The following is a 23,634-nucleotide window of genomic DNA, read 5'->3' on the forward strand; positions in this document are numbered from 1 at the left end:
TCTCTTCCTTTACCCTCCTCCCCCCTCCCCTCTCTCTCTCTCTCTCTCTCTCTCTCTCTCTCTCTCTCTCTCTCTCTCTCTCTCTCTCTCTCTCTCTCTCTTCTTTCTCATAAGAAGTAAACTGACAGCATCCTCTCTTTTCTTTTCCCTTCCGCTGCCACCATCCTTGCATCCCTCCCTCCTTCTCCTAAAGCAGCAACTTCTTATCCTTCTTTTCCTTCTTATTTTTTCCTCTTTTTTTTTCTGCACAGCCGCGCTAGGACCGGGCGGGCCGTTCGTCACACAGATCTACATATCATCCCCACTCCTCCATAAACTTCAATCCTGCACTGTATAATTCTCGCAATGTTCCGTCCATTTACTTTTTCAAAACTTTTTTTTTTTTTCTTCCCTCGTAAATTTTCTTTCTCTCTTTCTTTCAGGCGGGGGAGAAATTCTTTTATTATCCCTTTCCCTTTTTTTTTATATCTTTTTCCTCTTTTTTCTTTTTCTTTTCTTTTTTTTTTTTTTTAATCTTGCTTTCTTGGCTTGCTCCAGATTCAGTCTCTCTCACTATATATCTCCCTCTCCCTCTTTATCTCGCTTCCTCTCTCTCTAACGTTCCGTCCAAGTCCATTCAACGCCTTTCCCTTTCCAACTTCCCACAAACCACTCAGGAAGGATAACATTTACGGGGCCGTCTGGCATATTGAATTAGGAAGCCTTCTTACTCTTACGACGGGGGCAAAGAGAGAGAGAGAGAGAGAGAGAGAGGGTATCTATCTATCTTTGTTTATTTGTGTATTTTACCTATCTATATATCTTTTTATCTATCTTTTTATCTATCTATTTATCTATCTCTCTATCTATCTACCTATCTATCTGTCTATCTGTCTTCCTAACTATTCATCCATCTATCTGTTTATCTGTCTATCTTATAAGTAAGTGTGTGAACTCCCATGAGAACAATTTAATCGAGAGAGAGAGAGAGAGAGAGAGAGAGAGAGAGAGAGAGAGAGAGAGAGAGAGATTCCATAGATAGCAATGAAAGTTGGGATAGTCTGCCAGCAATTGTCCATGTGAAGTGTTAATTCAGCAAATGTCTGCTTGGTGCATGTAATTGTGTCACTGACTTTTATACTCGGATGAAATTATTTGTTATTATCTCAGCGAGTGTGGGACCCGAGCAGCTGAACCTTGTCTGGAATGCACGAGTGAAAATTATTCCTGTGTCGCTGTCTAGGAGGTGGTTGGTTGGTGTGGGGGGTCGGGTGGGAGGGTCAGGGGTAGGAAGGGTGTTGGTGGTAATTGTTGAGTTAATCGATGGACAGATAGTGAGAACGGGAATGCTTTTTTATCAACACTTAATGTGCATCAAGTGACTCACGTGTGTACCTTTTTTTTTTTTTATATATACCATGTGGGCTTTTCACGGGAATTTCTGGGCTAAAGGGTATATTTTTTGGGGTACCTCCTATCTCAAAGCCCACCCGCTAGGAAACCGTTCCCCCGAGTGAGTAAGCCCAACCTACACTCGGACCGTGGACAGGATTCGAACCCGTGCGCTTGGATACCCTTCGGACCCCAAAGCACACATGGTTCCACTGTACCACGGTGGCCTTTGTGATGATTTGTGGGAAAAATAGGCGTATGATTTGTTATCTTTTCGAAGCGTGAATCTTTTTTTTTTTCGTATTTGTTTGTGTCGTTGGTGATAGTGGTAGTGGTGAAGATTTTTTTTCTTTTGTTATTGTTGTTTTTGTTGTTTTTATTTTGTGCTTAAGTGTTTAGATCCTCGTGTATGGTAGTAATATTATTAATGAATTAGATATCATTAGTGAGTTTATTTGATTTAGATAATTTCCCGTATTAAATTTAACTCGTTAGCATAATTATCAAATGTCGCGTCCGTATTGTTTACCGATGGCCGACTGTGTTTAAGAAGCAGGAGGAAAAATGTTTTGTTGCGTATTATAGATGATGACTGCGTTTTAGGTACATTAGGAAAAAATATGATAATTTCTAGCGTTATGAATTTAATTATTATTCAGGAGACAAAGGATGGGGACATAAAAACCCTTACGAATTTTTCATTAATAGTAGTAGTAGTAGTAGTAGTAGTAGTAGTAGTAGTAGTAGTAGTAGTAGTAGCAGTAGTAGTAGTAGTAGTAGTAGCAGTAGTAGTAGTAGTAATAGTAGTAGTGGTGGTGGTGATGGTAGTAGCAGTAGTAGTAGTAGTAGTAGTAGTTGTAGTAGTGTACAAATAAAAAAAATACAAATTAAGAAAACGCACATGACAAAAAAAAAAATTAGAAAAAAAAATCCACTCATAAAAAACGAAAGAAAAACGAGATACCCCATGAAAAACACCAATAACTAGAAAAAAAAAAAAGACTGGTAACCTAAACTTTAAACCCGCAACTCACGACAACCCAGTCCGCCAAGATGAACCTTCCTTCCCCTTGCTGGCGTGTCTCCTCGAGCTCTTTAAGTTCCTGGAAGCCTCTCTCCTTTAAGATGGTTCACTTAGATAATACACTGTTTCCATTACATCAAACTCAACCTTTTCCTGTTCCTGCCATCGTGAACAAAAGATTGACGGTTCCACTGACAGAATGATAAAGGGTGAGGACATGATGGCACAAGGACAGCCATGGAACACGAGGCACAGAGGAAATCAAATAAGATCCCCTGCAGTGATCAAGACGAAGACAGACAGAAGTGAGCGAAGGGCGTCGGGAAAGGCCTGTCTGTGTGTTCCGACCTGGATTACACACCGCTTCTGGGGACGATGAAGATGATGTTAATGGAAGTGCGTGACCTCAGGCGGATTTTCACATTTGTTGCTTTACAGTGGAATTCCTTCGCTGTTGGTGGTGGATTGGAGATTCGTGGGTATATTATTTCAGTAACTTTGTGTGTGTGTTTCCTCCACGAGTACTAACTTTGTCGCGCCCGAGGATGTGTACAGTGTTGTGAGTATGTGTGTGTGCATGTATGTGTAGTGATGCATGTAGGTTTAAAATTGAATATATGAGGTACACACACACACACACACACACACACACACACACACACACACACACACACACACACACACACACACACACACACACACACACACACACATTCACACTCATTTACCTCACTTTTCACATCCACGACTGACAATTGGCACGGCAGAGTTTTCCACCTCGCTTATGTTATTTTACAAAGCGAATTTTTTTTTCATCGACGAGCAAGTCCATGGTGGCTATTATCCTCACAGAACGAAAGGTTGACATGTGACTGATAATAACGAGTTCTGTACATGACCACAAGAGAGAGAGAGAGAGAGAGAGAAAGACTCGATTGATGAAAAGAGTGGAAGCAGCAGGTTGTAGTTCCCTCTACCTGCGGCGGAATGTTAAGCGTTTGGTGTGGAGGGCAGAGTGTGAGTGACTCCTGCGCCTGCATACACGAGTAGGTCACCGCGACACCCCAGGCAGCAGGACAGTTGCCAGATAGATTCCTGAAATGAAGGCAAACACGACGGAAGCTTTTTGTTAATTTCAAATAAATAAAAACTTGTGTGTAATCGTTTCCAGTGTTATTATGTTCTCTTTTTATTCTTTTCTAGATCATTAGTGTGAGTTATTATATTTCTGCATTGTCTTCATACTTTCTCTCCATTATTCATTGCTTTGTACCAGGGAAAATCTCTGAAGCAAAAGGGAGTGTGAAGAGAGGAGGCAGGACGCTGGAAAAAAAAAAGATTATAAAACGCGAGGGAAAGAAAATGGCAAATTTACACATTTATCTCCGCGAGGTCTGGGGAAAAAAAAAAATCTCAGTAATTGTTGTCGTCCACGCTTTTCACATTCCATTTTTTTAGGTAGAGAGGTTGGCGCAAGGTTCAGCGTGTGAAAAAGGGAAGAAAAATGTTAACCCAATTACTGTTACTGACGATGTGTGTCTCGGGGAAGGAATGTTAATTTAGGCGGTGGGCGTCCTCGGTTCGCTCAAAGCAGGTGAAAGAAAAGCAGTCACGGCTGGAGCTCAATCTGGCCGGAGAATGACTGACGCAATCGTGACAGCAGGCAAGTTCTTCTCTAAGGATCGCGGCATATTTTCGCGTCTCTCATGATTATATGCTACGTCAAAGGAAGTATCGTATTTTTGTGCAGCCTTATTAATACTTTCCCTCGCCCGAAGAGGATTCTTTTTTCTCTTGTCCTGCCACTTCCAACACAGACACGTGCCAACCTGCCGGCGATGATGAAGCAGCTGGGTACAAACAAACTAGCTTTTGACCTCGAGGATAATCACCACGGGATTCACGCTGTGGTAACGTTAACCAAGCGCGTATCTACTACATTATTATACCTCTAACACTCCTTGCTTTACCCTCTCATTCCTACACACACACACACACACACACACACACACACACACACACACACACATACATCGTTAGCGCAAAATCCCTTGTAATCATGAATATACTGTATCCTATTAATTCTCTTATACGTTGCAATGAAAGCTTGCATTGAACGACAGGTGTTAGATGAATAGAAAGAAGGAGAGGGAAAGGATTTGGGCTGGGCAATGGACGAGGATAAGATAAGAGGAAATGGGAAAGAGGTGTCTGGGGAGGAGAAAAAGAGAGAAGGAGAAACAGAGGTAGGGTGTTTTAAAGTAGTGCGGTGATCCAGTGTCTTCAAAACAAGCAGTGATGTCACTACTTCACGGTGCTTCATCACAAAAACCACAAAGATCACATGAGGAAGAGTACTCGTAAGGTTGATGATTATGATGGAAAGTAAATGTAACGTAAGCTATGGTTGTATTAGTCCGCCAGCAGGAAATGTAACATCACGATTGCCGCCAAAACATGGATGTCAGGTGACGCGTTCAGGTGTGTGTGGCTGCAGTATTGTGCTGTACCTTGTGTGTACTGTTAATGGACGTGGTGTTTTATGACTTTGTAATGGAAATGCGACAGCAGGTGAAGCTGCCCAGTAGATAATGAACGGTTAGGAAGTATGAACAGGTTGGTGGCAAAAGCTCCATGCGTGGAGTGCAGCGGCTCGGCCAAGACAGGAAGATGAGTGATGCAGTGAAGCGCAGTCCAAGCATCACCACGATACTTTAGGAAGCGCTGAGGAAGGCCAGATCAGGTGTTCCATGCCACTATCAGCAACTTGAGTTTTACATTTGATGGCAGACTGGGGGAGTGGTACAACACGTCGCCAATACACAGCAATGTTTATTTCTTTTCTTTTAGAAGTGTATGCACCCTAGTCCAAGCTGTCTACCAACTTATATTTACCTGTCGTGAGATGATGATGCTTTTCCTGTCTCGTCTTCATTATTAGCTCTAGGTCTGGGTGTGGGAGCTTCACTAACCAATTCAGTGTCGGCAGGTGTCACACACACTTACCATTGCCTCCTGTTACAAAAATTAATTGCTGATAATTTGTGAGCATTTTTAAAACTCCTGAAATATGGGAAAATTCTTTGCATCTGAAAAAAAGAAAAAACGAGCCGAATGCGATAGTGCCATAGTTTAAAAAGAAACAAGTTGATTATGACAGTTCATGTATATGTACTAGACTTGCTATGCAAAAAAAATTGTAGTCGACAGTTCGAGATGGTATTGCAGAGTGGTCAGAGATGGCAATGGGCCGAGTTGGATGTTTGTCAGATACATTACAGCAGGCCGCCAATTCAAAGCAACCACAAGTGTCAGCAGAAGCAAAGAAGAATAAAAACTGAAGGAATGTACAGTTGCCTCTTGCGTTGGGCAAAATTACTGAAAATACTTAGTTCAGCAATATTTTTTTTATCTGAACCAGTTTGAGAAAGTCTGCAACATAAATCTCAAGACAAAACATATTATTTCAGCAGATTTTTATTAATATTAGAATTAAAAGAAATATTGTTTTCAGCAGTAATAGGTGAAATTTTGGTTACGAGAAATACGACGCCTTACAGAAATGAATCCCTTTCATTTCAATATTTACGTTCTATCAAGACTCTTAGCACCGTGAAACCTTGCCCAGACAGATAGACAAAGGAGACAAGAGAATGTTAACGATGTCTTTCTCAGTTACAGCACTAAATTTAACACAATGAAATATAAATTAATCTTAAACGTCATAGAAGATGGTGGATAAAAATAAATGTCAAGCAGCGAAATTTAAGGTATATTACTTAAGCACAATTCAGACAATACACCAAATAATTAAACCCTTCAATCTGAGACTCGCTGGCACAAAGAAACATTAGGAAAAATTTTTCAAAACTTCACCTCCACTATTTCGAAAGAAACACTCTTGAAAACTCCACCAATCATCTCTGTGGCCTTTAAAAATAGTCATGCTGAGAGAGAAAAGCATTTCTGAATACGGATCTAAGAAACAAGATGGAAATATTCATCGGTTACTGCCACTAGTAAAAATATATATACGCAAAAAAACACAGCACTCGTTCGTCATGGATAAAAAGAACTGTCGATAGGTTGACCCAAAGGCAGTAACTCAATAATAGAAACCACAGCAGGGTGCAAAACTATTCGTCCATTGTTAACAAGTAAAGAGAGAGAGAGAGAGAGAGAGAGAGAGAGAGAGAGAGAGAGAGAGATGCACGTAACTAAAGTAATTTGTGGGGATGAAGTCTTGATCCCGCAGCAGACTCCCAATGGCTTCCTCTCCAGCCGCTGATGACGAGCGTGACGAGATGACTGACGAGTGATGAAGGAACCCAAAGAACAGACGCATCCTGCTCACGCCACATTTCTCATCTACCTCACCGCACTAAACGCAAATTTCACCTTCCCTCTTCATTTTCTCCTCTTCCTTTCTCTCCCTCGAACGCTTCCCCAACAATACCCCAAATCACCCTCTTCATCCACTCATCAGCGCCACTACTCCGCTCCCTTTGCCTCATTCCTCCCTTCCTTCAGCCTTTCGCGATGTTGTCATACATTCCACATAATTTCACAGCCATACAGCGCCGCTCATTACCTCCGCGGCCTCGCCTTTCTGTACTGGCTTTTCATCCGCCTCGACCCATCAATGTATGCTTTGCTGTCATCGTCATTCCGTGCTCTCCATGGATGTGTGGAGCGAAGATCTCTTTGATGGATATTACTTGCTATGTGAAGGAGGAGAATAAGTGTGTGTGTGTGTGTGTGTGTGTGTGTGTGTGTGTGTGTGTAAAAACATACTGATGGAAAAAGAGTTCTACAGTTAGGAATTATTGATCTTTTTCGTCTCGTTTGCTTCCTGTACCCTAAGACCTTCCCTGCTCTCTCTCTCTCTCTCTCTCTCTCTCTCTCTCTCTCTCTCTCTCTCTCTCTCTCTCTCTCTCTCTCTCTCTCTCGCCGGCTTGGACGTTTTAGTGTTTTGTGAATAATGGACCTTATTAAGACTTTGGATGCCTACACACACACACACACACACACACACACACACACACACACACACACACACACACACACAGAGAGAGAGAGAGAGAGAGAGAGAGAGAGAGAGAGAGAGAGAGCAGTGGGGAGATTAACATACAACAACGAGGTCAAGTAGCTGCGTACAATAAAGAATATTGAGAACATTCTTTTATATAATTATCTAAAGAACCTGAAATAAGTAATCTAAAAGGAAAGTGTATTAAAAGTACGTTAAATTAATTTACATAGGATATAGTAATTGCAACTCATGGGGAAACACACACACACACACACACACACACACAGAGAGAGAGAGAGAGAGAGAGAGAGAGAGAGAGTAGCCAACTATTACAGGAAAACTTGACTTAACTCGTGGATGTGTTTGGAATAATGGTAGTAATTCTCTCTCTCTCTCTCTCTCTCTCTCTCTCTCTCTCTATTATAAACAACAACAAAAAAAAGGAGTTAAGTATTGGCTTCTTTACCAGCGATGTACTATTTATAACGCAATTACCTGGTGGCCTGCTAAGAGGATGGTGGTGGGATGCTACACGCCTTCTGTCTTTTTGTGTTGACGGTGCGCTGAGTCGGCTAAGGACTTGCTGTTGTTGTTATTTTTCCCTTTGATTGACAGGATAGCAGCTACAACGTCATCTCCTGCTATAATGAAGGTACTTTGCCGTGTGTGCGCTTTGAACCGTTTGTGGAGTGGAATGTGTTGGTATTTGTTTTTTTGGGGGGTAAGGTTAGAATGTGGCTTGAAAAAGATGACTGATTTTTTTTTCATTCATTATTTTCTTTTACCTTTTTTTTTTTTTTTTTTTGTACGCATATAAAAGTTTCTGGCACTGTGTGTGTGTTTGTGTGTGTGCGCGCGCGTGTGTGTTTTCTTTACTGGTTGGAATGATCATGCACGGAAATACTTGCTCGAAATTACAATGAAATAAATCAGTAATAAGCAACACATAGTTTCATCTTATCCCACCAAAAAATAGGATCCATTATTGTAAATCAGTCCGAACTAAGTCTAAATTATTTTTCTTCCTTTGGCAACACTTAAAGTTTGGATTCTTTTGGACAGTTGCTTCTTGTGTGTTTGGAACAATTCTGTGTTTTATAAATTTATCTGTGCAGTCTGATCTAGATTATATTAGTTTAAATCAGAAAATAAAAGATATTAAGCTTCCATGAACTTTTACATGAAGTCCCAAACAACGCACTTCGAACCAGAACCAAACCATCCAAGTCTCACTTCAGTCAGTCTCGGCGTGGTTCTGCGTGCGTGGTGGGTGTGTGGGCGGCCAGTGCTACCTCCAATACTTTTCAGTGGTCAAGATAAAACAGGAGTGTGTGTATCCTGTACGCAGGGTGTCCTTTGCGGCCTAGCAGGTATGTTGAATAGGGAAATAACGAATTAATTTGTTTCCCTGATGAAAGACGTGGCGAGTGGAGAGGTACTTCATGGCGCCGGGAAACCTTGAATTGCCAAACGCACCGGACTATCATTTGTAACTGCAATTTTTCAATCCGTTTTACATTCCATACGACTGTGTAGGTCTTGAGTCTCTTCATCCTCATCAACTAAAATGATTAAGTTCAAATTAGGGAGTTGTAAAGCCTAGGCAAGAAAAAATCAGCGTGTGATGGTGATGGTGACGGTACGAGTACTGGCTGCTCTGGCTGGCCGCTGGCGTGCCTTCTTGCATCACCTTATCCTAACTGGACCCACAATGCACCGCTGGCAGGACATTCCCCGGTATCAAGTCAGTGTTTGTAGGATTCTTCAAGTAGAGATTACAGTCAGGAATCCTTATGGTCAGTCCACACTAGCGGACAAAGCCCGCCGTGCTCACAGAAACCGACATTCACACAGCAACGCTTGCACGTACGGTTTCAGTCAGAGGCGAGCACTCGTACAAACAGGCAGCGGATCCGTGTATCTGATTAAGCATGAGAACCGAGGACCGCAAAAAGCTGTCATTGTGCTCAGTTATACTTTTGCTGACCCAGAAAAAGAAAGGAGAAAGTGGAGGAAAGAAATGGTGTAAAGACTGGCTACTAAATAGAAAACAGTTGGGAAGTCATGCTACGATATTATGGGAATTGAAAGATGGAAGTATTAGGGATTTCACAAATTATCTAAGAATATATTTCAAGTACATTTCATAAGCTTCTTGACAAAGTAAAACCATATATACATATATCTACTCGAATGCTGCAAGTTGTCTTTGTACTGGTCCATTTTTACTTTCCACAGGCGTGGGTGTTGCCGATAGAGTTCAATGAAATGAAGTACTGCATTCCTAGACCACTGATTCTGGCCTGACGGAGAGGTAGACATGATGTTCTGGTGTAGAGACTGGCAAACTGGCAGTCATGGACAAAGCCAACATTGTAACCTCGTATGTCTGGCAGTGGCGCACTGCAGGGCCTGGCGAGCAGTGCCCGGTGAAATCGCTTGTCTACAAACGAACAGTTTGCTCGTCTGCAGCCGGGCAAAGGCGGAGAAAATGTTGCCGGGCAAACGCTGCGCTTCTGCCCGCGTGCACTGCCCGCTGGTGTGGACGGACCTTTACACAATTCCACCTGCGTCACTTACACTTCACACACTTCTTCTACCTGCGTCACTTATTACTACACTTCACACACTTCTACCTGAGTCACTTATTACACTTCACACACTTCTACCTGCGTCTCTCATTACACTTCACACACTTCTACCTGCGTCTCTCATTACACTTCACACACTTCTACCTGCGTCTCTCATTACACTTCACACACTTCTACCTGCGTCTCTCATTACACTTCACACACTTCTACCTGCGTCTCTCATTACACTTCTACACACTTCTACCTGCGTCTCTCATTACACTTCTACCTGCGTCTCTCATTACACTTCACACACTTCTACCTGCGTCACTCATTACACTTCACACACTTCTACCTGCGTCACTCATTACACTTCACACACTTCTACCTGCGTCACTCATTACACTTCACACACTTCTACCTGCGTCACTCATTACACTTCACACACTTCTACCTGCGTCACTCATTACACTTCACACACTTCTACCTGCGTCACTCATTACACTTCACACACTTCTACCTGCGTCACTCATTACACTTCACACACTTCTACCTGCGTCACTCATTACACTGCGTCACTCATTACACTTCACACACTTCTACCTGCGTCACTCATTACACTTCACACACTTCTACCTGCGTCACTCATTACACACACTTCTACCTGCGTCACTCATTACACTTCACACACTTCTACCTGCGTCACTCATTACACTTCACACACTTCTACCTGCGTCACTCATTACACTTCACACACTTCTACCTGCGTCACTCATTACACTTCACACACTTCTACCTGCGTCACTCATTACACTTCACACACTTCTACCTGCGTCACTCATTACACTTCACACACTTCTACCTGCGTCACTCATTACACTTCACACACTTCTACCTGCGTCACTCATTACACTTCACACACTTCTACCTGCGTCACTCATTACACTTCACACACTTCTACCTGCGTCACTCATTACACTTCACACACTTCTACCTGCGTCACTCATTACACTTCACACACTTCTACCTGCGTCACTCATTACACTTCACACACTTCTACCTGCGTCACTCATTACACTTCACACACTTCTACCTGCGTCACTCATTACACTTCACACACTTCTACCTGCGTCACTCATTACACTTCACACACTTCTACCTGCGTCACTCATTACACTTCACACACTTCTACCTGCGTCACTCATTACACTTCACACACTTCTACCTGCGTCACTCATTACACTTCACACACTTCTACCTGCGTCACTCATTACACTTCACACACTTCTACCTGCGTCACTCATTACACTTCACACACTTCTACCTGCGTCACTCATTACACTTCACACACTTCTACCTGCGTCACTCATTACACTTCACACACTTCTACCTGCGTCACTCATTACACTTCACACACTTCTACCTGCGTCACTCATTACACTTCACACACTTCTACCTGCGTCACTCATTACACTTCACACACTTCTACCTGCGTCACTCATTACACTTCACACACTTCTACCTGCGTCACTCATTACACTTCACACACTTCTACCTGCGTCACTCATTACACTTCACACACTTCTACCTGCGTCACTCATTACACTTCACACACTTCTACCTGCGTCACTCATTACACTTCACACACTTCTACCTGCGTCACTCATTACACTTCACACACTTCTACCTGCGTCACTCATTACACTTCACACACTTCTACCTGCGTCACTCATTACACTTCACACACTTCTACCTGCGTCACTCATTACACTTCACACACTTCTACCTGCGTCACTCATTACACTTCACACACTTCTACCTGCGTCACTCATTACACTTCACACACTTCTACTCATTACACTGCGTCACTCATTACACTTCACACACTTCTACCTGCGTCACTCATTACACTTCACACACTTCTACCTGCGTCACTTTCTACACTCATTACACACACACTTCTACCTGCGTCACTCATTACACTTCACACACTTCTACCTGCGTCACTCATTACACTTCACACACTTCTACCTGCGTCACTCATTACACTTCACACACTTCTACCTGCGTCACTCATTACACTTCACACACTTCTACCTGCGTCACTCATTACACTTCACACACTTCTACCTGCGTCACTCATTACACTTCACACACTTCTACCTGCGTCACTCATTACACTTCACACACTTCTACCTGCGTCACATCATTACCAACCTCAGCTCGATCCTCCATTCTCGTGCCACTCACCTTCCTCGCGCTTTTGCCATCACTATCGCCGCTGCCATCTCGTTTTCTACCTATCCCTCATCACTATCCCCTTACCACATGAACAACACAAGCTCCTGCCGTTCCTCTATCGCTAAAGATGTTCCTTGATACGAAAGAAAGGACAACTGTCACTTGTCAGTCATCATGAGTGGAGACAAATGGCATGGGATGGGTCGGAGTGCATTAGCAGAGTCGAGTAACGGAGAGGCTGCCCGAGAGCCTGTATCGGCTAGGGAGGGGAACAATATGCACGTAGGTCAGAAGAATACTGTCCTTGAATTTCTAGGGTGCTCGTAAAAGGTAAGGAAAGGAGAGATGGAGCAGTGAATCTCCTCAGTATTCCACTTACACTCTCATGCTGGGCTTCTGTATAGTTTGCTTCGTGTAATCTCATTAAACTGGATTTCCTTATTTGTTTTGAAGTGCATCATGATACCTAAGGAGGATGTCAGTTCTCCCAAAGATCGGGCTCTGAGTTCTGAGTTCGTTCCGCAGGGTAACTGTTCCCAAAGTAACCGTAATTGAGTGTCAGTGCCAGGTTGGAGGTGCTATATCTAGTTAAACAAGCATGTCAGCAACCACTTTAGAATATAACTGGGGAGATTCTACTCAATCCAAGATCTAAGGAATTATAAAACACTTGAATGAATATAAATTATTAAGACAAAACATACACCACAAAAACAAAAGATAGCAGGAACAGCCACGCCCACTCGGCCAGGAACCACACGGGACCTCAGGTCTTGCCTCACCGTGTTGTCTTGACGCGTAGAGTAACCCTCGCAGAAGCCAGCTGCGAAGAGGCCGCCGTGGAACACGTCAGTTGATGGAAGGAAGGTACTTGTCCCACACGAAGCTTATCGGCAGGAGCGCTGTAATACATCCTAGACCGGGAGTGTGGGTGGGGTGAAGGAAGGGTTGAGGCGAGAACGTTGGGTGTGTGTGTGTGTGTGTGTGTGTACAGCACCTACACGCTCGGCCATGGGTTACGACACGACGTTGGGTTGAGTCAGGGCAGCTGCAGCACCATTCCCTTGTGAGGGGGAGACGGAGATCACGTGGGCAGGAAGAGGGTGGGCAGGAAGAGGGTAGGCAGGATCGTCAGGTTTACGGGTTCCCGGAAAGTCACCAAGCAGAACTGTTGCAAACTTGATTGGGGCTCGAACATCATCGGCCCAACCATCACAGTAAGGACACGTCAAGTAACATTTAACTACAGGGAACTGGTCAGCGCGGCCTACGTAGTCATAAACGGTTACCTGTCTGCAAAATAGGTGGTGTCTACGTCAGGTAGGGCTTCCTCGGAGACTACAAGACTGGAACAGCCGGTGTCTCGAAGAACAGTGGAGGTCGAAGAACCGTTTATGGTCCCTGCAACACAGTAGGTAGACTTGGACACTTCCTTATCTCCCAAACAGAAACCCACCGTGAGTGTTGAAGTACCGTCCCTATTAAAAGCGCGAGGATTTTTAGGGCACCGGGGCCGGATGTGTCCTCCTTCGCCGCAGTTGTGACACTTCACAGTGGAGATAAGATTTCTGGAAGAGTCGGATGAACGGTGCAGCTTCTGCGTCTTCTTGTTACTTGACATGGAGTAGGACTCCGCGTCTTCTTGTTACTTGACATGGAGTAGGACTCTGCGTCTTCTTGTTACTTGGACATGGAGTAGGACTCTGCGTCTTCTTGTTACTTGACATGGAGTAGGACTCTGCGTCTTCTTGTTACTTGGACATGGAGTAGGACTCTGCGTCTTCTTGTTACTTGGACATGGAGTAGGACTCTGCGTCTTCTTGTTACTTGGACATGGAGTAGGACTCTGCGTCTTCTTGTTACTTGACATGGAGTAGGAAGTCTTTGGATATGCGTTACGAGCGGAAGCCCAATCATCTGCCAGCAGTACAGCTTCTTCGAGAGGTGACCATTCCTCGTTCCTTGACAAACAAACGAAGGTCTGGGGACAGAGAGGAAAGAAATTGATCATAAACGTCATAGGAAGATCCAACTTTTGAAGACTCCAGCCATTGTTCAAATAGGTGCTTAAGGTTGATGCTGAACTGTTGGTAGGTTTCACCGGGCTGGATCTTGCGCGATCTGAAGTCTTCTCTGAAGCCGTCAGGAGTTCCACAAAAACTCCTGAGAAGGGCATCTTTCAAAAGAACAATCACCGATTATTTGGAGAGAAAGCGAGGAATAACTTTACCTGCTTTTCCAGAGAGCAAGGCACCCAGTCTCACGGCGTAGAGGTCCTTATCAAGCTTCAGGAGTTCGGCAATCCTTTCAAACCTGGTTAGGTAGGATGCGATGTCTTCATCCTTGTAAGTTGGTGTACGGGGACGGTCAATATTCTCACCAACAACTTTATAATCGGCTTAGACGATGCCTCGAGTGAGCCAGTTGAAGTCGATTCTCTGTCTAGTCGAAGCTTGGCCAACTCAAATTCGCGTTCTTCTTGGAGCTTTCGCTCTTCTCTCTCAAACTGTTGTTGCTGCAACACATACTGCCCCACATCAACTCCAGTGAAGCCCCACATCAACTCCAGTGAAGCCGAGCTCGATAGCTTGTGTCTTCAGCTGCTCAATACTAGACATCTTGAAAGAAGGAGGAATTAAACAAACAATTCTACACCACAGTAGTGTAGAAGGGGGAAATAGGGAGAGAAGAACAGATAACTGCCCAAATATATTTGGACCAACTCAAGCAGGCACTCCAAGAGCACCCAGACAAGACCATCAAAGGTTAGTGAACAACCAAGTTGCTCTGAAAAGAGATGTGGAATGAGAACCACAAGGTGACAGCAGTACGCCAAAATTCACTCCTGGGCCACGACAGTGAGTGCGCGCTCTGGCGACTTACAATGGTCAGCAAGGACCGGAAACTTAAAACTTAGAGAGGTAGAATCCTGGCGAGGTCGCCACAATGTCAGTGCCAGGTTGGAGGTTCTATAGCTAAAAGAGGAGCATATCAGCAACCACTTTACACTAGATAATTGGGGGAGATTCTACTCAATCCAAGATCTAAGGAATTATAAGACACTTGAAGTTGAATATAAATTATTAAGACAACACAAATACACAAGATAGCAGGAACAGCCACGCCCACTCGGCCAGGAACCACACGGGACCTTAGGTCTTGCCTCACCATGTTGTCTTGACGCGTGGAGTAACCCTCGCAGAAGCCAACTGCGAAGAGGCCGCCGTGGAACACGTACAGTTGATGGAAGGAAGGTACTTATCCCACACGAAGCTCGTTGGCAGAAGCGCTGGAATACACCCTAGACCGGAGGGGTGGGTGAAGGAAGGATTGAGGCGAGAACGTTGGCTGCCCAATCCATGCAACTCGCTCGGGCAAAGAGAGGGAGTGATAGACGCTCAAGGTTTTCTTCAGGTGACGGCTGGCCGCTCTCTGCCGGACTATCAGGAGTGGTGGCAGACGTTGACTCGTATAGACCCGTAGGAGGGAGGTACCGACAAGGAGGGGGAGGCAACAACGTGGCCGACCCCCTAAACCAAACTCGAGCTTCGAACTATTGTTTCGAAAAAAAAAAAAAACTGTAATAGTGTAAAAGGGGCTGGTAATTACCTTTACCTGTTAATGCAAAAGGGAGTGTGTGTGTGTGTGTGTGTGTGTGTGTGTGTGTGTGTGTGTGTGTGTGTGTGTGTGTGTGTGTGTGTGTGTGTGTGTGTGTGTGTGTGTGTGTGTGTGTGTGTGTGCGAGTGTGTGTGTTGGGGGGGTGGGGGTGCGCGAGCAAGCATGTACAATAATGTGTTTAGACATAACAAGGGTAGTTAGGTATTTCGGCCCTTACATTGAAATACAACAGAGTTCGTAGAAAAATATACTTTCCTTTTCATTGTTCCATTAGAAGTCTCGTATCATCTTTTGAGGCATTTGTCTTTTATTCATGGCTATGTTTTTAAAAATGCCCCGCTCCCTAATGCGTGTCTCATCTACTTTCCTTGTTTAAAATTTGCGGTGTGTTATTCTTTCCAAAGATTTATAAGAACATTAACGTCTTCTTTTGTAGTCTCGTATAAATTCTTTGTACCAACTTTCGCACTTAAGTTGCCTATAACTCTTTCATAAACTTCTACTTTCTCACTAATTTTACTTCCTACGTCTCGAACATAATTTTCTTCGTGTTTTTTTTCCTCTGTAACCTAACCTTGCGACCAGTCCTGATAGGCTCTTAGACAAGATGTTTTTTTTTCACATCTTTCCACTTTCGTAAGACTTAAAATATGTTAAGTGCATCAAGGCAGCACATAAATTTCATTGGCCAATCCGATAAGAATTTTTTTCAATGAGTCTTTCGGGAAATTGGTTTTGGGTGTTTCCTTTGTTTATGTAATTTAGTGCAGTCTTCGTTAATATTTTGAACGCAAGTGAAATGCGACTCTAAACCTTCTATATTAGCAGAACTTTGTTAAAACTATGCCGGATCATTAAAACCACATCCAAGAAGTTTACATGTTCTCAATCTCTGAAACTTCTGAGTCACCAGTCTGTCTGCAGATTGCCTTCACGAGGCTCTGCTCATGGGAAGTGGTCGTCGTTTATGGTAATGCTCGTGAAAAACTTAGTTCCTGGACAGCATTCTCAGACATTTCGACACCTTATTTTCACTAAGCTAAACAGACTCAAATTTAAAAAAATGAAGGGTGTTTCCATGATTTTACTGATAGTTTAACCCCTTCAATACCATGACGTGTTTCAATATTTATTCTGCTTACTGTTTGGTGACCTTAAACACCTGCAAAAAATCTTTGTGGAGACTACAATAGTGAAGACTCTGAACCATTAACCTTCTGATCTCCATAGACCCTTCCTAATGTCAATAAAATGGTTTAATCGTATTCAAAAGTGTCTCAGTACTGAAGAAATTAAATATGTATCAGAGGGAACAAAAAACACTTACAACATACGGGCCACGTAATGTAGCACACGGCCCTCGTAAAGTTGTATGAGTCTGGTAAAGATAAGAATGAAATATACGTGTTGTTAAGTTCGTAAACATTATCACAGGTGTTTCTCATGTCCAGGCCACCCACCTCCCGCTTCCTCCTCCTCCTCTCTTCACTCTCTCTTCACTCTCCATTCCCTTATTACATCACACTTTTTGGAGCAAGTCTGCATGCGGTCACTGAGGAAACATAACTTCTTCCCTTGCACATTCCGATCTCTATGTGATAAACACCTGCAGTAACATCCATAATTCTTTGTATTTTTTTTTTTTTTTTACATTTGTCAACCAGAAAAGCAAGTTGTTGATGACTCGCTGTACATATCCATCGGAACTGTAATTATTGATAGAGAGAGAGAGAGAGAGAGAGAGAGAGAGAGAGAGAGAGAGAGAGAGAGAGAGAGAGAGAGAGAGAGAGAGAGAGAGAGGGGAGGGGGAGTCAAACAGCTGCATACCTTTAAGACCATAACTAGTTGATTTTGATTTATCGGTACCAATTTAACTCTAACATAAGAAAAAAAAAGTTACGTAATAACAGAAGGGAATGATGTGACTTACGAGTACCATTATTCTTGTTCGTGGAGAAAGTACTTTGGTATGGTAATGTGCTGCTGCTGTGTGTGTGTGTGTGTGTGTGTGTGTGTGTGTGTGTGTGTGTGTGTGTGTGTGTGTGTGTGTGTGTGTGTGTGTGTGTGTGTGTAGAGAGAGAGAGAAAGAGAGAGAGAGACCCCACGAGTGCGACATTTTTCCAATTATATCATAAAATCATTGCCTTCCATTTCTCAATATTGTTTTCATTCCGGCAAACTGTCGATGGCAAACGGAGAAAATTTCAGCTGCCACACCGAAGCTCGACGTTCCATGCGACAATGTCAAGCAGGAGGAAAAGCAAAAAAATAAAAAAACAAGGAAAGGAAAAAAAGAGAAGAATCGCTTGAAGGTTTCGACAGGAATTCGTCTTTCTTTCATTGCCTCGGAAATGTGAGGGAAGTCAAAGTCAAATAATGAATCACACAACGCTAACAAGAAATACGCCAAGGACATTCATGATTTTGCTATTTGTGCGCGAGGACGTTTGGTATTGAGGTCAGGAAAGATAAGGCGAAGGTACCTAATAATTTTAATAGTAAGAATAATCAGTACATCTCCAGATATGATAAAAGCTTAGCTGAATAGTTTAATTTACCACACTGACGCAGCTTGCAGTGATCAGTCTTCATCTTTTTTACACACGAAAACACCTAACGATTTTAATAATAAGAAAAAGGATACCTCCAAAATTTATGATAAATAGTTAAATATACCACACTAACACAGCCTGAGGTGAACAAGCTACCTTCCGCTTTCCACACCCGAAGACACGCAACGATTTTTACAATAAGAATAAGAACAAGAAGACACAAATATAACAGTGAGCCAAGAAAACATTTAATAACTATAGCAGAAAGTAATGATGGCACACTCAAACATTTGGGCGTCTTATCCACCATTTCAAGTCTCTATCGGAAAGCTGTTTTCATGATTCGTGTAACAATATAACAAGGATTCCTTAGCACCGGCGAGAAACCACCCATTGATGAGAACGAGGTTAATGACCCGTGTAGTGTTCGAAAATAGTTCTTACGAGACAACCAATCGTTTCAAAATCTAGGTCAGGAATAGACGAAGAAAACAACATCCTCTCACTCTCCTCTCCTTCTCCCTCTGCCACTCTGTACTCTATCTCCTCCTCTCCTTTTTCGCAGTTCCCTGACCCTCCCTCGTCATCTTCCATGAACCAGACCCGCTGAACTAAACAATAAATTGACACACCAGTAACATGAAAAACAAAAGGTACAGTAGGAGCAAGTGTCCCAAAAGGTGCGTAAATTCGGCTTTAGTGAACACGTAGTAATTTTGTCGGGCACCCCCTAGGCAGATCAGGGTGCAGTTAGCCCTTCATCGCCTCTCTTTAGATAAGCAAAAAGTTGATATCCCTCTTGGCCCGAAATTTATTGCGTTATTCCGGTGAGATTACCTGCCTTGATGGAGGAGAGGAGGAGGAGGAGGAGGAGGACGAAAAGGAGGAGGAGGAAGAGGAAGAGGAGGAGGAGGGTGTAAGTGAAAGCCAGGCAGGAAGGGAGGAAGGAGAGGCAATAAAATACACACAGAGAGGGGGAAGATAATTATCATCAGTAAACATGTTTGTCTAGAAAAAGCCTCCTCGTTCCTGTTTCTGCTTGCTGGTTAAGTCTACGTATGTCTATATCGCCCCGCATCGCCCCGCTTAGCCTCGCTTAGCCCTGCTTAGCCCTCTGGTAGCGTACGTGTTCTTCTATTTATATGCAAGTGTGACCTTTGAATGCTGTACGTACGTGTGCTATATATGTGTGTGTGTGTGTGTGTGTGTGTGTGTGTGTGTTTCACTGTTTGATCTGCTGCAGTCTCTGACGAGACAGCCAGACGTTACCCTACGGAACGAGCTCAGAGCTCATTATTTCCGATCTTCGGATAGGCCTGAGACCAGGCACACACCACACACCGGGACAACAAGGTCACAACTCTTCGATTTACATCCCGTACCTACTCACTGCTAGGTGAACAGGGGCTACACGTGAAAGGAGACACACCCAAATATCTCCACCCGGCCGGGGAATCGAACCCCGGTCCTCTGGCTTGTCAAGCCAGCGCTCTAACCACTGAACTACCGGGCGTGTGTGTGTGTGTGTAGTAAGATCACGAAGCGAGACGTGTTTTGGTGTGTTTTGGGGTCGGATTTCGTTGTACTACATGTCTGTTGCTCTTGTTGTTAGGGTTATTATTGTTATTATTGTCATTATTGTTACTATTATCATTATTATTATTATTATTACTATTATTATTATTATTATAATTATTACTATTTCATGTTATGTTTGTGGTGTAGACAATCTTTTTTACCATCATTATTAATATCATCATCATCATCATTATCATCATTGTTATTATCATCATAATCAATCACGCTCACAATACGTCAAACTTCCCCTTAGACTAGAAAAAAGTTTCTAGAATTTGAAGCAATAATTCACCAGTTTCAGAATCCTCGCCTCTTGTATATCGTTCAAATCATAATCAATACGTACTTATCCTTAATGGCGTAAAGATGAGAAGCGAGTTCTCGTCATATGAATCTTTCCCTTCATTAACGTTAACTCACAGGAAAACATGTGCTGCACTTCCTCCCTCTGTACATCTGCCTACCAGTCACTGAGCGACGCGGTGCTACAACGCACACTATTGCTTGAGTTATGGCGCTTTACTGAACCAACCTCATTATCATGTCCCTGATTATTCATCCCCATTATTTTATCTTAAAGCGTGAGGCTCAATAGAACACCGCACGATGACTGCCTTGGACCGTGCTTTAGATATTTAGCAAGTATATGTCAGTGGTCGTGGCTGCCTGACACTCAGAGCAATATTGATGTCAGAGTTGGGTTTGATGGCGAGACAAGGTTTCGACAGCAGTTTTCTTTTGAGGAAATGATCAAACGTAACTCTATTGCCATTTATAGTTCAGTAATTCATACGAAAGCAACCTATAGCACGTGTTTCTGTTACTTTACAAATATTTGATACAGGAAAATGAAAAATGTATATTGGTCTTTAATCTTGTCCTTGTGGTAAGTGAACAGTTTGTCATTCGTGGCACGAGTCAGCCACTAAGTAATACCAAACATTTGGACGGAATTGGTCGATATGATTATGGGAAAGGTCTCGATTCCTTGGAAGCATCGCACAGGTGCCGAAAATATTTCATGATGTGGGACTGAAATTGGAGACATGGGAAAATTGAGGAGATACCAGGAAAGACGTCAGCCAGACCAAGGGATGCAATTTGTCGCAGGTCATGCTTCACGAGGAAGCTTGGAAGAACTAAAACTATATTGGGAAATATGACGGAAATTTGACGCAACAAAATAAATTTTACCAAAGTCATTACGTAAACACTTAACATAAGTAAGATGATAGAAACGTCAAAGAGAGCAAGGTGAAATACAATCAAACACTTTGGAGATAACAGGAACAGATTGATGTCCAATAGAAATGTTATGTTACCAAACTTGTATCAAAGTCCTACGACGTGAAGACTGATTGTGACCAGTGACGCGACAAGGGCAGGAAGGACCTTGAAAATTGCCTCGACAAGCAGACCATTCTAGGGTTGGAAGTCATACATGTGTGTGTGTGTGTGTGTGTGTGTGTGTGTGTGTGTGTGTGTGTGTGTGTGTGTGTGTGTGTGTGTGTGTGTGTGTGTGTGTGTGTGTGTGTGTGTGTGTGTGTGTGTGTGTGTGTGTGTGTGTGTGTGTGTGTGTGTGTGTGTGTGTGTGTGTGTGTGTGTGTGTGTGTGTGTGTGTGTGTGTGTGTGTGTGTGTGTGTGTGTGTGTGTGTGTGTGTGTGTGTGTGTGTGTGTGTGTGTGTGTGTGTGTGTGTGTGTGTGTGTTTATACGCTGCACGGGCCATTCGTTTCGGTGTCAAATGCTTTCATACAAAATTTCACATTCTAATTGAAGTAAATTGCTACTTTTGTTTCCCATTTAACGCATCGTCAGTCGCTCGTTGCCTAACAGAAGGTAATTTTGCTGAAGTTTTCCTATCAATTAGCTGATTAATTATTTTTGTTTCCCTTCATTATGCAGAACTGTGCTGGATGGATGAATAGAAATGACACTCTTTCCGCCGAACGATTTACAGTTTATTGTTTATTGCACGTGAAAATTCCTGCAGCCAATTATCTTCCTTGCAGGGATCGGGGATTGGCCTTCCTCCTTTTCCTCCTCCTCCTCCTCATCTTCCTCCTTCTTCCTCCTACCTCTTCCCTCCTGCTCCTCCTCCTCCTCCTCCTCCTCCTCCTCCTCCTCCTCCTCCTCCTCCTCCTCCTCCTCCTCCTCCTCCTCCTCCTCTTCTTCTTCTTCTTCTTCTTCTTCTTCTTCTTCCTCAGCGCTGTGATTATTCCTGGCCCCTTTCTGCCTATAAAGCCACAGTTTTAACACACTCTCAGCTTTCCCCGAGTCCTTGCCGTATTAAAAACAGCGACAATCATTTTGCTTTCGTTGTTTCATAATTGAAAAGCTGAAGTGCATTGAAATACGTTGAGAAACATTACACGTGGCGATGGACAGACTTGTTTGCTGCTTGTGATATTCTTGCATGATATTCTAAAGCTCGTTAAGGAAAATAAGGTGGATTTTGCGGTCTGTGATTCATACAGACGCAAGGATCGGGATGTGTGTTAAATTGCCGTCAGTCACGTTGATGGAAATGTCAGTAACTTCTCGCACGCCGCTCCTCTGAACACTGCTCGCCGCCGATTACTCGCTCAGAAAAATAATGAACCTCAGATAACACACACTTGAAGTTATTTGGTAATAAAAAAAAAAGTTGTTGCTGCTTTTAAGTTTCGTCTTTTAGTTTTACATTAGAATACTTATTATTAGTTTTGTGATTATGTTTTTATGCGAGAGTTTTTCTGGGAAAGAAAAGTAAAAAACTTCAAAAGGGTTAACTGAAGTGCCACTCTAAAAAAATATAAAAAAAAAAAGATAAAAATAGATAAATAAATTTGGAGAGTGTCTTTAGTCATGATAGAGTTGAAGTTTTAGGTAAGGGAACATACAGAAGCAGCCATGGTTGGTATTGTATTATATGCAGGAACAGTGCTATTCTTGAGAGAGGCACGTGCGAGGAGTTTTGCTCTTTATTACAGTGGGAGAAGAGACGCAGACCCAGAGACGTGACGTGTTAACCTTTTTAAGATATAAGTCTTTTAGGCATAGGCAAATGTTTTACTATTTGATGTTTCGGATATAGTTTCCCGGTTTCTTCCAGTTTTCCTTACATAATATTAGGATAAAATCGATCTTCTCAAAATTCCACCATTTCGTATTATACATTACGGATTCCATGCCTTGGTGAGCTGCGGATCATTGTATTGGATTGCTGATCAGGTATTCACCAGGTATTCGGTATCAGTTTCCTTTGTATTTTTTTCTTTTTTTTCCCTTGAAGTGAGGATGCACCACGCGGAGGTCTTGTGTGCTTAGTAATGGAAATATATATGTTGCTTCATGAACAGAAAGAATGAATGATGTGTTACTCCCATCATGCATCACCAATAGAAGATCTCTCTCATTGGTACATATTTCCCGGAATCTTACTGAAGCTATATATTTTTTCACACTAAAAGTAAAAATGTTGAGCTACCTGTGGATTTCGTGTCCCGCGTGGAGTTATTTTGGGAGTGAGGCAAGACGTACGAGGCGACATTGAGCAGAGTGTTCCCGCGGCGTACTGGGAATCGATGGCAGGAGAAAACAGTCGCCGCGGTGCAAGGCGTATCGATTTCCATCTTGTTTTTAATTAACAATGTTTGGGAGAAGTTGGG

General features: G+C 43.0%; 1 protein-coding gene and 1 non-coding gene across 2 annotated transcripts in view; one reads left to right on the forward strand and one right to left on the reverse strand.

The window, feature by feature from the left end:
- The first annotated feature begins 8,687 nt into the window (after positions 1-8,687).
- LOC123520596 (S-phase kinase-associated protein 1) overlaps positions 8,688-23,634 on the forward strand; it is a 132,889-nt gene continuing 117,942 nt past the window's right edge. Inside the window, exon 1 of the mRNA XM_045283021.1 lies at positions 8,688-8,797. The gene's annotated coding sequence lies outside the window, so the exon portion shown is untranslated. The remainder of the gene's footprint in view (positions 8,798-23,634) is intronic.
- On the reverse strand, positions 19,848-19,921 carry Trnav-gac. Its single transcript has one exon. It is a non-coding gene; the product is annotated as a tRNA-Val (tRNA).

Source organism: Portunus trituberculatus, chromosome 47, assembly GCF_017591435.1.
Source record: "Portunus trituberculatus isolate SZX2019 chromosome 47, ASM1759143v1, whole genome shotgun sequence".
Taxonomy (NCBI): Eukaryota; Metazoa; Arthropoda; class Malacostraca; order Decapoda; family Portunidae; genus Portunus; species Portunus trituberculatus.